This window comes from Mobula birostris, chromosome 18 (assembly GCF_030028105.1).
Source record: "Mobula birostris isolate sMobBir1 chromosome 18, sMobBir1.hap1, whole genome shotgun sequence".
NCBI lineage: Eukaryota > Metazoa > Chordata > Chondrichthyes > Myliobatiformes > Myliobatidae > Mobula > Mobula birostris.
This window is the reverse complement of record NC_092387.1, coordinates 36,093,180-36,107,251: the sequence shown is the minus strand read 5'-3', so window position 1 is coordinate 36,107,251 and position 14,072 is coordinate 36,093,180. Positions and strand designations below refer to the sequence as shown.

Genomic DNA, 14,072 nt, shown 5'->3' with positions numbered 1-14,072 from the left:
TGTTCAGTGAAACATCAAAGGTCTGTTCTTGTGCTCTACTGTACAGTTCTGTGACCCAGCTATAAGGTGATTGGCATAAGAACACCATAAATAATGAGGAAATCTCTATTTTTAAAAGTGGAAAGAGTGATTAGCAATTCAATTTGATTAGCATTGCCTGACAGCAAAGTAGGAGCAGATCCAATCATGCATTTCAAAAGGGAACTGGTCAGAACTTGGGGAAAAAAAACGCAGGCAAACAGGAAAGTAAGGGCCCCAGACAGTCTGGTGGAATTTCACTGCACGTGGCTTGGATAATTAAAACTGTAATTGTTGCTTTCTGCCATTGAGTCAATTTTCAATCCAATCTAGTATTTATTCTTGGATCCTTGAAGCTTTTACTTATCTAATTAATTTCCACACAGGATACGGCCAAATCACTTGCTAAAATCCATTATCAACTACATCAAATAAACTGCTACCTGTGCACTTTTTGTTAACTTGTGAATAAATTAAATTTACGTAGTCAGCCATGGTCATCCCTTAGCAATCTAGTGTAGCTCCTCAGCTGGAAACTGTGCCTTTCTAAATGACGATTTACACTAGCCTTAAAATTTGTCTCAATAATTTCTCTGTCAACATTTTAGGCTGGCTGATTACAAATTTGGTATATCACTTTTTCTTTTTAAATAAAACTTCCTGTGTCCCAATACCATGTCTAAAGTCAATGAGAATTTGAAAATGCTAGTTAGCATTTTCATTGGAACCAAATATAGCTTTGAGAGCTGCCCAGACAAAGGTCTGATAGGTCTCCACTGTTGCCATTTTACGATTTATTCTGGGACGTTACTGGTAAGTGCTCTACCATTAATACCCTGAGGGCTACCATTGATCCAAAAAAGCCATACAAATAGAATGGATACAACAGCAAACCAGAAGCAGAGCATTTAAAAATAGGTGACACACCACCAGACTCCTTAAACCCACCGAGGACACAGAAGCAAAATACTGAGGATTATGGAATTCTGAAATACAAACAGAAGAAACTGTTCATTAGATTTAATCACCAATGTGGTGTCAACTGTTTCTCTCACCACATTGCTGTTGGTCTAGTATTTCCAGCATTTTATGACTTTAATTTTTCAGTCAGCTGCAAGATTCAAGCAGGCATGTAGAGGCAGTGTTTCAAGCTGGTCATTCTCCCCTCCAAAGTTTCAATCATTTAAAGTAAATTACCTCTAAGTGCTTGCTATCTGAAGATATCCCTTAATATGCACCCGCTCAAAACTGTAAAGCCTTACATGTTCAATGAGATCACCTTTCACTCTGCAATAGTTCAGAAAATATAGGCCAATGGTACTTAGACTATACTCAGTCCTCTTGGCTCACGAAGCAATCTTGCAAGTCCCTTTTGTTACAATCAAGACCTTATTTAGAGAAGACGGTCAAAACTACACAGAGTAATTCTCACCAAAACCCAAATGCTTTTAAACAAAACTTACTAGAACCTCTTTGCAATAGTTAGCATGTAATTTTACTTCCTGTGTTGGATATTTAATATGGGAAAAGCAAAGAGAAAAAAATATTGAAGGATCTAAAACTGGATAAATCATCTGGCAGTGATAAATTACACCAAAAACCCTGAAAAGGAACAATTGAGGAAATGGTGGTAGTTCTGCTATCAAATGCAACAAGTTGAATTCAGAGGCTGTGGACACCATTGGCAGTGCCAGAATTTATTGTCCATTCCTAATTGCCCATGAACGGAGGAAGCAGTTAGGACTGCTTTTCCCAGGCTGCCCACGAGGCGAGGGAAGAGATTGCTGAGCCTCTGGCTAGGATCTTTATGTCCTCGTTGTCCACGGGAATGGTGCCGGAGGATTGGAGGGAGGCGAATGTTGTCCCCTTGTTCCAAAAAAGGTAGTAGGGATAGTCCGGGTAATTATAGACCAGTGAGCCTTACGTCTGTGGTGGGAAAGCTGTTGGAAAAGATTCTTAGAGATAGGATTTATGGGCATTTAGAGAATCATGGTCTGATCAGGGACAGTCAGCATGGCTTTATGAAGGGCAGATCGTGTCTAACAAGCCTGATAAGAGTTCTTTGAGGAGGTGACCGGGCATATAGATGAGGGTAGTGCAGTGGATGTGATCTATATGGATTTTAGTAAGGCATTTGACAAGGTTCCACACGGTAGGCTTATTCAGAAAGCCAGAAGGCATGGGATCCAGGGAAGTTTGGCCAGGTGGATTCAGAATTGGCTTGCCTGCACAAGGCAGAGGGTGGTGGTGGAGGGAGTACATTCAGATTGGAGGGTTGTGACTAGTGGTGTCCCACAAGGATCTGTTCTGGGACCTCTACTTTTCGTGATTTTTATTAACGACCTGGATGTTGGGGTAGAAGGGTGGGTTGGCAAGTTTACAGATGACACAAAGATTGGTGGTGTTGTAGATAGTGTAGAGGATTGTCAAAGATTGCAGAGGGGCATTAGTAGGATGCAGAAGTGGGCTGAGAAGTGGCAGATGGAGTTCAACCCGGAGAAGTGTGAGGTGGTACACTTTGGAAGGACAAACTCCAAGGCAGAGTACAAAGTAAATGGCAGGATACTTGGAAGTGTGGAGGAGCAGAGGGATCTGGGGGTACATGTCCACAGATCCCTGAAAGTTGCCTCACAGGTGGATAGGGTAGTTAAGAAAGCTTATGGGGTGTTAGCTTCCATAAGTCGAGGGATAGAGTTTAAGAGTCGCGATGTAATGATGCCGCTCTATAAAACTCTGGTTAGGCCACACTTGGAGTACTGTGTCCAGTTCTGGTCGCCTCGCTATAGGAAGGATGTGGAAGCATTGGAAAGGGTACAGAGGAGATTTATCGGAATGCTGCCTGGTTTAGAGAGTATGCATTATGATCAGAGATTAAGGGAGCCAGGGCTTTACTCTTTGGAGAGAAGAAGGATGAGAGGAGACATGATAGAGGTGTATAAGATAATAAGAGGAATAGATAAGAGTGGATAGCCAGCGCCCCTTCCCCAGGGCACCACTGCTCAATACAAGAGGACATAGCTTTAAGGTAAGGGGTGGGAAGTTCAAGGGGGATATTAGAGGAAGGTTTTTTACTCAGAGAGTGGTTGGTGTGTGGAATGCACTGCCTGAGTCAGTGGTGGAGGCAGATACACTAGTGAAGTTTAAGAGACTACTGGACAGGTATATGGAGGAATTTAAGTTGGGGGCTTATATGGGAGGCAGGGTTTGAGGGTCTGCACTACATTGTGGACCAAAGGGCCTGTACTGTGCTGTACCATTCTATGTTCTATGTAGAATTTCTTCCAATAATGAACATCAGTGAACCAGAAAGGTGTCTAAGCAGCAATCCAGTCATTTCATGGTTATTGTTACTGTTAATTTTTAAAGAAAATTAATTTGAACTTAAATTCCTCAGATGCCATGGCTGCTTTCCAGTCTGTGATTCCGGAAAGAACAATGTACTCCATAGCAAGAGAAATTAAATGAATAACAATTGTGCAGTGACACTAACTCATGAAAACACTGCAATAGTTGCACTCAATCATTATGAATAAGAAACAACCAAGTTTTGACGCTGAAGGTGACGTTAAGTGAAGAGTTTCTAAAGGGCATCTGTTCAATGCAACTGATTATGGAGCTGCACAGCACAGAAACAGACCCTGCAGCCCACTACATTAATGCTGACCATCTATACAGATCCCTCCTGCCTACATTAATTCCATATCCCTCTGTGCCCTGCTCATTCAAGTGCCTGTTCAGATGCCTCTTAAATGCTGTTACTGTTCCTGCCTCCATCTCCTCCTCCTCTAGCAGCTCATTCCGGGTATCAACAGAAGGTTTTATCCACCTGGTCCCCTTTACACCTCCTCATTCTCACCTTAATCCTAAGAAAGGATGTGCTGGCATTGGAGAGAATCCAGAGGAGCTTCACAAGAATTATCCCAGGAATGAAGGGCTAACGTATGAAGAGCCTTTGTAGGCTCTGGGCCTGTACTTACTGGAGTTCAGAAGAATGGGGGGAGGGGATCTCATTGAAATGTATTGAACATTGAAAGAGTTAGAGTGGATGTAGAGAGAATGTTTCCAATAGTGGGAGAGTCTAGGACAAGAGGGCATAGCCTCAGAATACAAGGACACCCCTTTACAGCAGAGATGAGGAGGAATTTCTTTATCTAGAGGGTGGGAAATCTGAGGAATTTATTGCCACAACTGACTGTGGAGGTTAAGTCATTGGGTATATTTAAAGCAGAGGCTGATAGGTTCTTGATTAGAAAAAGGCTTCAGAGGTTACAAGAAACAGAGAAAAGAAGGGGATTGAGCGGGAAAATAAATCAGCCATGATCAAACAGACTTGATGGGCTGAATGGCCTAATTTGCTCTTACGTCTTATGGTATTCTGGTTTTAGGCACCACTACCATAGGAAACAGAGACTATCTATCCCTCTCATAATCTTATCTATCTCTATCAGGTCACCTCTCAGCCTCCTTCCAGGGAAACAGACCCTGCCAATTTAACAGAAGCCCTCCAATCAAAAAGCAATATCCTTGTGAATATTTTCTGTGTCCTTTCTTGATTAATTACATCCTTCGTATTGTGTGGTGAGCAAAACTGCACACTATACTTGAAGTGTGGTCTAACCACTGTTTTGTACAACTGTAACATGATGTCCCAACTCTAATACTGAATGCCTTGAATGATGAAGGCAAGTGTGCCATTACCTCCCTCATCACCCACTCCACTAACTGTATTCCCGTTTTTAGGGAACCATATACTCACATCCCATTCAACAACAGACATTTACTCTCTTTGTCTTGCCCAGGTTTAACTTTCCAAAATGCATCACTTTGCTTTTATTTTATTTGTTATTATTTATTAAAGACACAGATGGTAACATGCCATTTGAACTCAACAAACCCGCACCACCCAATTACACCCACGTGGCCAATTAACTTATTAACCCGTACATCATTGGAATGTGGGAGGAAATCAGAGCACATGGAGGAAACCCATGTGATCATTGGCAGAACACACAAACTCCTTATAACAGTGGAGGGAATTGAACCCAGGTCACTGTCACTGTAATAATGTTGCACTAACTGCTACACTACCATGCTGCCTCTCGAGACAAATTACATTTGTCTTTTCCTTCCCATATTCTCAACTGATCTGTATCTTGCTGTAATCTTAAACAACCTTCTTCACTGTCCACTATACCACTAATTTTGGTGTTATCTGCAAACTTACTAATCATGATACCTACAATTTCATCAACAATGGAGGACCCAGCACTGAACCCTGTGGCGCACCACTGGACAAAGGCCCCATTCTGGAACACAACACCCCCCCCTCCACCCCCACCACCAATCCCTGTCTTCTACCACCAGGTCAATTTTGTATCCAATTGGCTAGCTTACCCTGGATCTCATGTGATCAAACCTTCTGGACCAGCCTACCATGCAGGACTTTGTCAAATGTCTTGCTAAAGTCCAAGTAGAAAACTTTGACCCTGCTGCCCTTCTCAATCTTCTTGGTCACTACGTCAAAAAGCTCAGTCAAATTCATGAGACCTGACATCCACACACAAAGCCATGCTATCTTTTATCTGATGTTTGCCTTTTCAAATTCAAACAAATCCCGTCCCTCAGAATCCCTTCCAAAAACTTTCCCACCACTGATAAACGGCTCACCAGCTGTGGTTTCCTGGTTTATCCCTGCTGCTCTTCTTAACTAAAGGCAAAACATTAGCTCCCTCCAGACTTTCAGTGTCTCTGCTGTGGCTAATAATGCTACAAAAATCTCTGCTGAGGCTCCAGCAATCCCTTCCCCATAACATCAAAGGATACACCTGGTCAGACCCTCGGGATTCATCCACCTCATTTGAGTTTCAAGATCTCCAAAACTTACTCATTTTTGGTCTCTTTTTGCATTACTTATTTGTATTATTATTTCTTACTGTAACTTACATTTTAAAAAAAAAATTGTTGCACTGTTCTGCTGCTACAAAACAAGAAATATCGCAATATGTGTCAGTAATAATGAACCTGATAATGATTCTGATATCTGTCTCCTGTCTATTACTCCATTCTCATTGGATGACCATGCCTCTGCTTTTCCCTGAAGAAATTTCTTCTGTCATTTCTGGCCACTAAATTTTGAAGGGGACTTGTTAGAACCATCTGAGGGTGTGGTGGTTGGGTTTGTGTCAGTCTACTTATGGTTGTGAGGCGTTCTGCCCCGTCATTCAGGAGAAATATGCCAGACCCTCAAAATAAGATCATACATTAAAGGAGCAGAATCAGGCCATTTGGCCCATCAAGTCTTCTCCACCATTTCATCATTGCTGATCCAATTTTCCTCTCCCTAAAGAGAAACATGTGCAGTGGTAACAGTGCTGTTCTTTCCTTCAGGATCTTATTGCTTGAAAATTCAAAGAACCTACACAATTCCACTATCTGCAGCCCAAAAGAAAGTGGTCTGCATCTTATGTGAAACATCAACTAAAGCTATTGCTACTTTTGCAAACCCGAAGGTCACTGACTCTGCTGGATACAATGAAGATGGATTTGTTCTGGTCAAGGCAACGTTTGCTCTCAATTCAGATCTCCCTGTACCAAGGCTTGAACTCAGTGGTGCTGTTCTAGCAGTGGAGATGGCAGAGGTAAATAACTGAAGAGTTGGACACACAGCAAGATTGGCTCCATTATATATTTAATGAAAGAAGGGGATTCTATGCTTATAAGACCATAAGATACAGAAGCAGAATTAGGCCATTTGCCCATCATGGCTGATCCAATTTTCCTCTAGCCCCAATCTCCTGCCTTCTCCTCATATCCCTTCTTGCCCTGACCAATCAAGAAAATAAACTAGTAATGCAAAAAGAGACCAGAAAGTGAGGTAGTGTACATGGGTTCTTGAACCCCTCAGAAATCTGATGGTAGAGGGGAAGCTGTTCCTAAAATGCTGAGTGTGTGTACCTCCTTCCTGCTGGTAACAATGAGAAGAGGGCATGTCCTGGATGTGAGGGGCTCCACCTCCTTGAGGCATCATCTTTTGAAAATGACTTGGACGATGACGAGGCTAGATGGTGATGATGATGGAACGGGTTTAGTTTACAACTGTCTGCAGCCTTTTCTAATCCTGTGCATTGGTACCTCCATACCAACGGTGATGCAGCCAGTCAGAATGCTCTCTATGGTACATTTATAGAAATTTGCTAGTCTTTGGTGATATACCAAATATCATCAAACTCCTAATGAAATACAGACACTAGTGTACCTTCTCTATAATTGCATCAATATATTGGGCCCAGGATAGTCCTTCAGGAACTTGAAGCTTCTCACCCTTTCCAATGCCAACCCCTGGATGAGGATCGATGTGTGTTCGCTAGACTTCCTCTGCCTGAAGTCCACAATCAATTCCTTGGTCTTACTAATGTTATTGTTGTTGTTGTTGAGGTACCACTCAACCAGCTGATCTACTTCACTCCTGTATGCCTCCTCGTTACCTTCTGAGATTCTGCCGACAATAGTTATGTCATTGGTGAATCTATGAGTGGCCTTCGAGCTGTGCATAGCCACACAGTCATGAGTGTAGAAGGAGTAGAGCAATGGGTAAACATCCTTGGGGTGTGCCTCTGTTAGTGACGGGGAGAAGGTTATTTCTGGTTGGCACTGACTATGGTCTCCCGATGAGGAAGTCAAGGATCCATTTGCAGAGGGGGATACAGAGGCCAGGTTTTGAAGGTTGCTGATTAGTACTGAGGGGATGGTGGTGTTGAATGCTGAGCTGTGATCAATGAGTAGCTGCCCATTACCAGATATCTGGCAAAAGAGATACAAGCTACAACATTCTCCAGCAGATTACACAAGGAGGCAGCAAGGCCTACGTCGGCTCTCCTCACACCAGGTATAATTACAAGAGATTCTGCAGATGTCTGAAATCATGAGAAACACAGACAAGAGGCACTCAGCAGGCCAGGTAGCGACTATGGAAGTGAATAAACAGTCAATGATTATTCCCTCCACAGAAGCTGCCTGACTTGTTGAGTTCCTCACACCAAGAAGCCCTCACTCACATTCTGTGAACTTTGAGTATACATAAAACATAGGAGTAGAATTAGGCCATTCAGCCCATCGAGTCTGCTCCACATTCCATCATGGCTGATCCCAGATCCCATTCAACCGCATACACCTGCCTTCTCACCATATCCTTTGATGCCCTGACCGATCAGAAAACAATCTATTTCCGCCTTAAACATACTCATGGACTTGGCCTCCGCTGTAGTTTGTGGCAGAGCATTCCACAGGTTCACTACTCTCTGGCTAAAAAAAAATTCCTCCTTACCTCTGTTCTAAAAGGTCACCCCTCAATTTTGAGGCTATGCCCTCTAGTTCTGGATACTGCCACCATAGGAATCATCTTCTCCACATCCCCCCTATCTAGTCCTTTCACCATTTGGTAGGTTTCAATGAGATCCACGACCCTGCACAACTCTCAAAGTCTTGTCTCAAGACCCCTGCGGTCTTCATCGGCTAAGATACATCACATTTGTAAAAAAAAAAAGCAGATCCTTTGATTACTATCCATGTTACTTTTGCATCTTGCAATCAGAAGCAGGTTTAATATCACTGGCATAAATTGTGAAATTGTTGTTTTAAAGCAGCAATTTTTGATTTAAGTATTTTATTGAATATAATATAAATTGTATTTAATATAAATGAAATAAGTAGTGCAAAAGAGAGCAAAAAAAAGGTGAGGCAAAACTAGAAGAGGCATTTCCAGACATCCCACCCTGCAAAAACTTCAGGGAGGTAGCAACCTCCCAACCCCCCGTCGACCTCCAAGGGTGTATGTAATGCTTTGTTCAGTGATTTTGCTTAATCTGTAAACCAAGTTGGGTATATGCAGAAAATGTGACATTATCATGTTTATTCTATTACAACTTTAACCAAGTCTACAGGGAGTTTGGCCTCATCAAGTAGGACATAAATAGAGTAGCTCCTTAGCAGCTAGCCAGCTAGTTTAAATAATGTTAGCTATGCTAATGAACGAATGACACCTGTTAAACTTACCTCAACATGTCGTTTACATTTTAACCCACCATGGGCAATAGAAAAGTCACTGTTGCAAACAGTGCAGCGAGCAACACTGTCATTATTTTTGAGGTCGACTGTAAAGCCCGCTCCCAGAGAAAATTGATAGGTCTACTTAGCACAAAGAGAGATCAATCAGGATGTTTCCTCTCCCTCTCAAAAAATCGATTTCCGGGATATTGTATATAATTTCTGGGCATCAGGGAGCCGCTATCAATATGCGGGAGACTCCCGGAACTTCCAGGAGAGGTGGGATGTCTGCATTTGGGTACATTGCTAAGATTCACAGAGGGCATGCATTGCCTTATAGTCTCCTCCCTGACACCTTCCTGTTACAAATATCCTTTGCACAAGAAAGCTACTTTCTGTTTGCATTTTTTTCCAGAAACCAGTGCAGCTTCCTCTACCTCACTAGAAGAACTCTGCCACCCTCATTCCATTTTTTTTTCTCACATACAGTTGCTCCTTGCTACTATTGCCGAGCACCCAAAGCAATCCTGGTTGTATTTTGCGCTAACCTTTCCAGAGGTCAGAACTGGGAGGAAACATGTCCCCAGTGTTGAAAATTCCACTTACTCCTAATTTTTATCAGAATAAAGCAGCTTTACACATGGAAGCTTGCCAGCATTGTTCTGGCATCAATGAATTTCTATGTTTCTGCTTAAGAGCTTTTAAAGCAGCATCAGGAAGGTCCTAGCACTGAGGATAAAAAAAAGCTGACGGGTTTCTAGGAACTGGTTTTTGAGTCTCTTGCATTTCAGCTTTGTTACAATACAAGACTCCCAATAATTTATTTTCATATTTTTCAACTTACTTTTCCTATGTGGCATTAGCAATGCCAGAATTGGTCGGTGGATTGTGATATGAAACTGACTGACGGAGGACTAAGGCCAGCAAATTTGTCAAAGGCCAAAAGAGAATCACTACCGAGCCCAACTTCATTTCTGACTGGCACCTGCCAGTGAAGATCTTCCATCAATAACATAGGGCAGCCACGTGGAATGTTAAAACCACTCAGTTTGCATTTCCCTAACATATTGGGGATGGGAAATAACTGTTGGCCTTGTGATGACATCCAATTCTCAAAAAAAAAAATTCACAATGAATAGCAATTAATTTCCTTCTGGATCAGCTAGCTCAGTACAGATCAGGCAATACATTTACTTTAGAATTATTTTTACCTTAAACATAAAATAGTTACCCTCCAAGTCAATATTGGAGCTTCCACATCATACAAGACAAACTTTATTTTATAGATCAACTAATTGCTTTTACATTTTTGTTAACACCTCAGCTAGTAAGTATGTCAGTGTGCTTACTCTATCAACTTGTGATTATGAAGATACAGGTCACATCACATTTACTCATTTTGACACGGGAGGATACTCAGCACCTTGGGTTTATAGTGGCTCTCAGCAAAGCAATCCTGTTGGGCTCTTTCCCTCTTTTATTTCCAAGCAACCTATTTTCTCTCACATGTCCATGAAGTCCCTTATTATTATTCTTTTATCTATACTAACAAGTAATTTAAAGTTGTAAATTAACTTACCAGCACATTTTTGGGATGGGGGAGGAAGTCTTCACAGTGAAGAGAGAGGACATGTACACACACAACATCCAAAGTCAGCAATGAACCCAGGTTCTTGTACCACATACCAGGAGTAGATTTATTGACACTCTCCAATTGATTCCAATATGAATGCGAGACCTATGCATGAGGGAAAATTAATGAGTTCATAAAACTCCTTCCATGTGCACCAGCTCACTGAAAACTCATCCAAGTTCCTAACTTTCAAGAGCAAGCTAAGGCCAAGTGCATAAATAGGCTTATTTTTCATGAAAGGTGTGTACTGCCTGTCAATACGGGACATTCACATACATACTCCCGAGCAGGGGTTCCCAACTTTTTTATGCCTTGGACCAAGGCAAGAGGTCCGTGGGCCCCGTGGGCCCCAGGCTGGGAACCCAAGCTTCACAGTTTCACTGATGACAAAGCAGCAGTTGTCTTGATGCATTCCCATTCCTATCTTGGAAACAATGAGACTGACTAACTGTATTGCTAACTTTGCTAAGCTGACATCAGTTAACTCAGCACAAGAAATCACAGGCTGCATAAATCAATTCAATGTCTCAGATTTACTGCTGAGCCCCAGACTCTAAAATTTGACCCTTTGTTAAATGAAGTTGCTTTGATTGCACTTGAAAAATTTGTTTCTGGTCAAATCTCCTTAGTGCATAATCTAATCCCCACTTCTGCTCTTCATTCATGACACAAAGCATTATAAAAGTAATTTGTTCTGGCACTGTATTCAGCACAAAGACTAGAAATTGGACAGCTGGAATCGTTACCAGGTCTATCAGCAACATCTGGCTTGAGCTTGATAATGTTGCATAGATTACTCTCTCAAGCCTAAGGGAAGAAGATTGTTTACTGATTAAAGGAGAAAAACTCATTTAACAAAACAAAACACTGGTTATAAATGCTTAGACAGAGAATGTATTTGACCGTCTTAAGATACCATTCAACGTATATAATTGAAAGCAGGTTTTATATATGTGGGGTTACAGGACACTGCAGGTGCCGAAATCTAGAGCCACAGACAATCTGCTGGAGAAGCTCAGATTGGGGGGATGAGGGAAAGGAATGGTTGACGTCTAGGGTTGAAAACCTGCATTAGGATTAAGGGTGGAGAAGGGAGATGAAGGGGGAAGGGGAGATGGGGGAATGATGAGATAGAGGCTAGAGGATATTCCTTTAGTCTTCTCCCTAGTCCACCAATCACCTCTGGCTTCTGTCCCACCATCAACCCTCCACCCCACCAATTATATACTGACCATTTCCCATCTCCACTCTCAGTCCTGATGCAGGGTTTCAACCTGAAATGTCAACATTTCCAATCCACTCCCACTGAGTGCCTCCAGCAGGCTTCCTTATATGTGGAGCATTTTAATAAACATTAATAAAGCAAATCTAGCATCATACTTTTATAATTGCCTCAAATGAGGAAGTTCATGACAAATAAGTCAAGATTTCACATGGTGCTGACGGAAGGAAATGGAAGAATTTATTGTTCATCAGTTTGCTTTTACAAACCGATTCTAATTTTAGCCAAACACTCATTCCGAATCTAGTTACATATGTAAAGACAAAATAGCTTTTATGATGAATTATACAAAACTTCATTATGTTAACAACTTTTCAGGTAAGTTCTATTTTGGAGCATGATACATGGAGTTTTATTTTTTTTTTCTCACAAGCTTGTTCTAAACGTTATAATGAAGGTAGCATCTAGATTAAATTTACAAGAAAATCCTGAGTTTGGTTCCGGTCTGGCTAATATCAAACTCCGTCTTCTCAGGATCACAGATGATTTGTTTCCACCCTGGTGTTTTGGGTTCTGAGGTGACTGGAATGAGGCCGTATATATACTGGTACTCTCCCACAGATGGGGTAAGTATCTGATGTATGGAAAGTTTCCAAGGTGTTTCACTTCTACTGCTGGTTACCCTGGGCTTCTATGGGTGTTGATGCATAGTTGAGGTTGTTTTATGCCAATTTGAGTACTTCTTCTCTACTTTCAGCAGGCATGGATCAGAGACTGGTATTTATTTTTTATGTTTTGTAACTTACAGCAACTTTTCATATCTTGCACTGTACTGCTGCCAAAAAACAACATATTTCATGGCATATTTTATGTCAGTGGTATGGAACCTAATTCTGACTGATGCATATTTTCTCTGTCCACCTGCTAATCTCCTCCCGTTTACAGAATTCAGAACATTCTGTCCGTTTTGGGAGACTGGTGCCCTTATCGAATAATGGACATAGTAATGTACCTAAGGAAATAAAATCAAATACCAACTCCCCACTCTGAATCACTTTCAATCTCAGCCACTTGTAAGTCCATTCATAGGGCTATCAGGTAAGAATGAGGCACATTGACATGCATTGGGGATGCAATGTAGGATTGAAGATGATGTTGGTTTTGCACATCAACTTTAGCAGGGGGACTTGCTTGCATTCATTTTTTGTGGGTTTCAAGGTAGCCAATTAGACCAATGTGGGAATTACAGACTCTTCCACAGATAGTGCTGGAGGTGCTTCATAGGTCAGGTGGGTGGGTAGTCTATGAAATGATGCATTCCTCCTCTTATTTAAGATTCCTCTGCCATGCTGAACGCTCCTTTTCATTTCGAGTCTGGGCTCCTAGGAGTCAGTGAGAATGTCACATTATTTAAACGAAGCATTGAAAACATACTTGAATCTTTTCTTTTCTCTTCCAGACAATTGTTAAGTATGCCAAAGCTCATAATGGAATGTCAGTTGCAGGAATCTAGTGTCAGGCAACTGAATGACATAGCCTACCCAAGTACTGTGGACGGTGCCTCAATACTAGGGATTTTGAACTATGATAGGACACTGATGTAGGTTTACTTATCCTTTGAGGAGATTTGGAGTATTTTGCAGAGACAGCATTGGTGGCATGCTACCAGTTTCTTGGAGCATCTATTCTAGGCAGTCTCAGTTTGGGAAGAGTCACTTCATCACAAAAGATTGGCTCGGCCTGCTGCAATTGCCTCTGAGAAATCATTGTGCTTGCTTGCTTTTGTTTTACTGCATTCTCTCAGCATTTGTGTTGGGCACGTGGCCAAGTGGTTAAGGTGTTCGTCTAGTGATCTGAAGGTCGCTAGTTCGAGCCTCAGCTGTGGCAGCGTGTTTATGTCCTTGAGTAAGGCAGTTAACCACACACTGCTCTAGTGTCTGTCCCACACAGACTTCCAATCTGCGCCTTGTAAGGCATGAAAATGCCCGATGCAGGCCTCTCATGGTCTGAGTCAACGTTCCCTCCCCTCCCCTTCCTCTCAGAAAGCACCGAGGAAAAAGATCCCCATGCACCTGGCAACAAGAAATGTGTCAAGAGCATGAGTAAGTCAGTGAATCACTGCAGGAGAGCGATCGAGTGCATAGCTACAGTGACCCG

General features: G+C 42.0%; 1 protein-coding gene across 10 annotated transcripts in view; it reads right to left on the bottom strand.

The window, feature by feature from the left end:
- Positions 1 to 14,072, bottom strand: part of shld2 (shieldin complex subunit 2) — a 107,412-nt gene that overhangs the window by 42,480 nt on the left and 50,860 nt on the right. For 8 of the 10 annotated variants that reach the window (XM_072282495.1, XM_072282488.1, XM_072282498.1 and 5 more), the window contains one exon: positions 10,640 to 10,798. The exons of 1 other annotated variant lie outside the window; for it this stretch is intronic. The gene's annotated coding sequence lies outside the window, so the exon portion shown is untranslated. Of the gene's footprint in view, positions 1 to 10,639; positions 10,799 to 11,439; positions 11,553 to 14,072 lie in introns of those variants that run through there. One more of the 10 variants, XM_072282492.1, reaches the window with a different exon arrangement.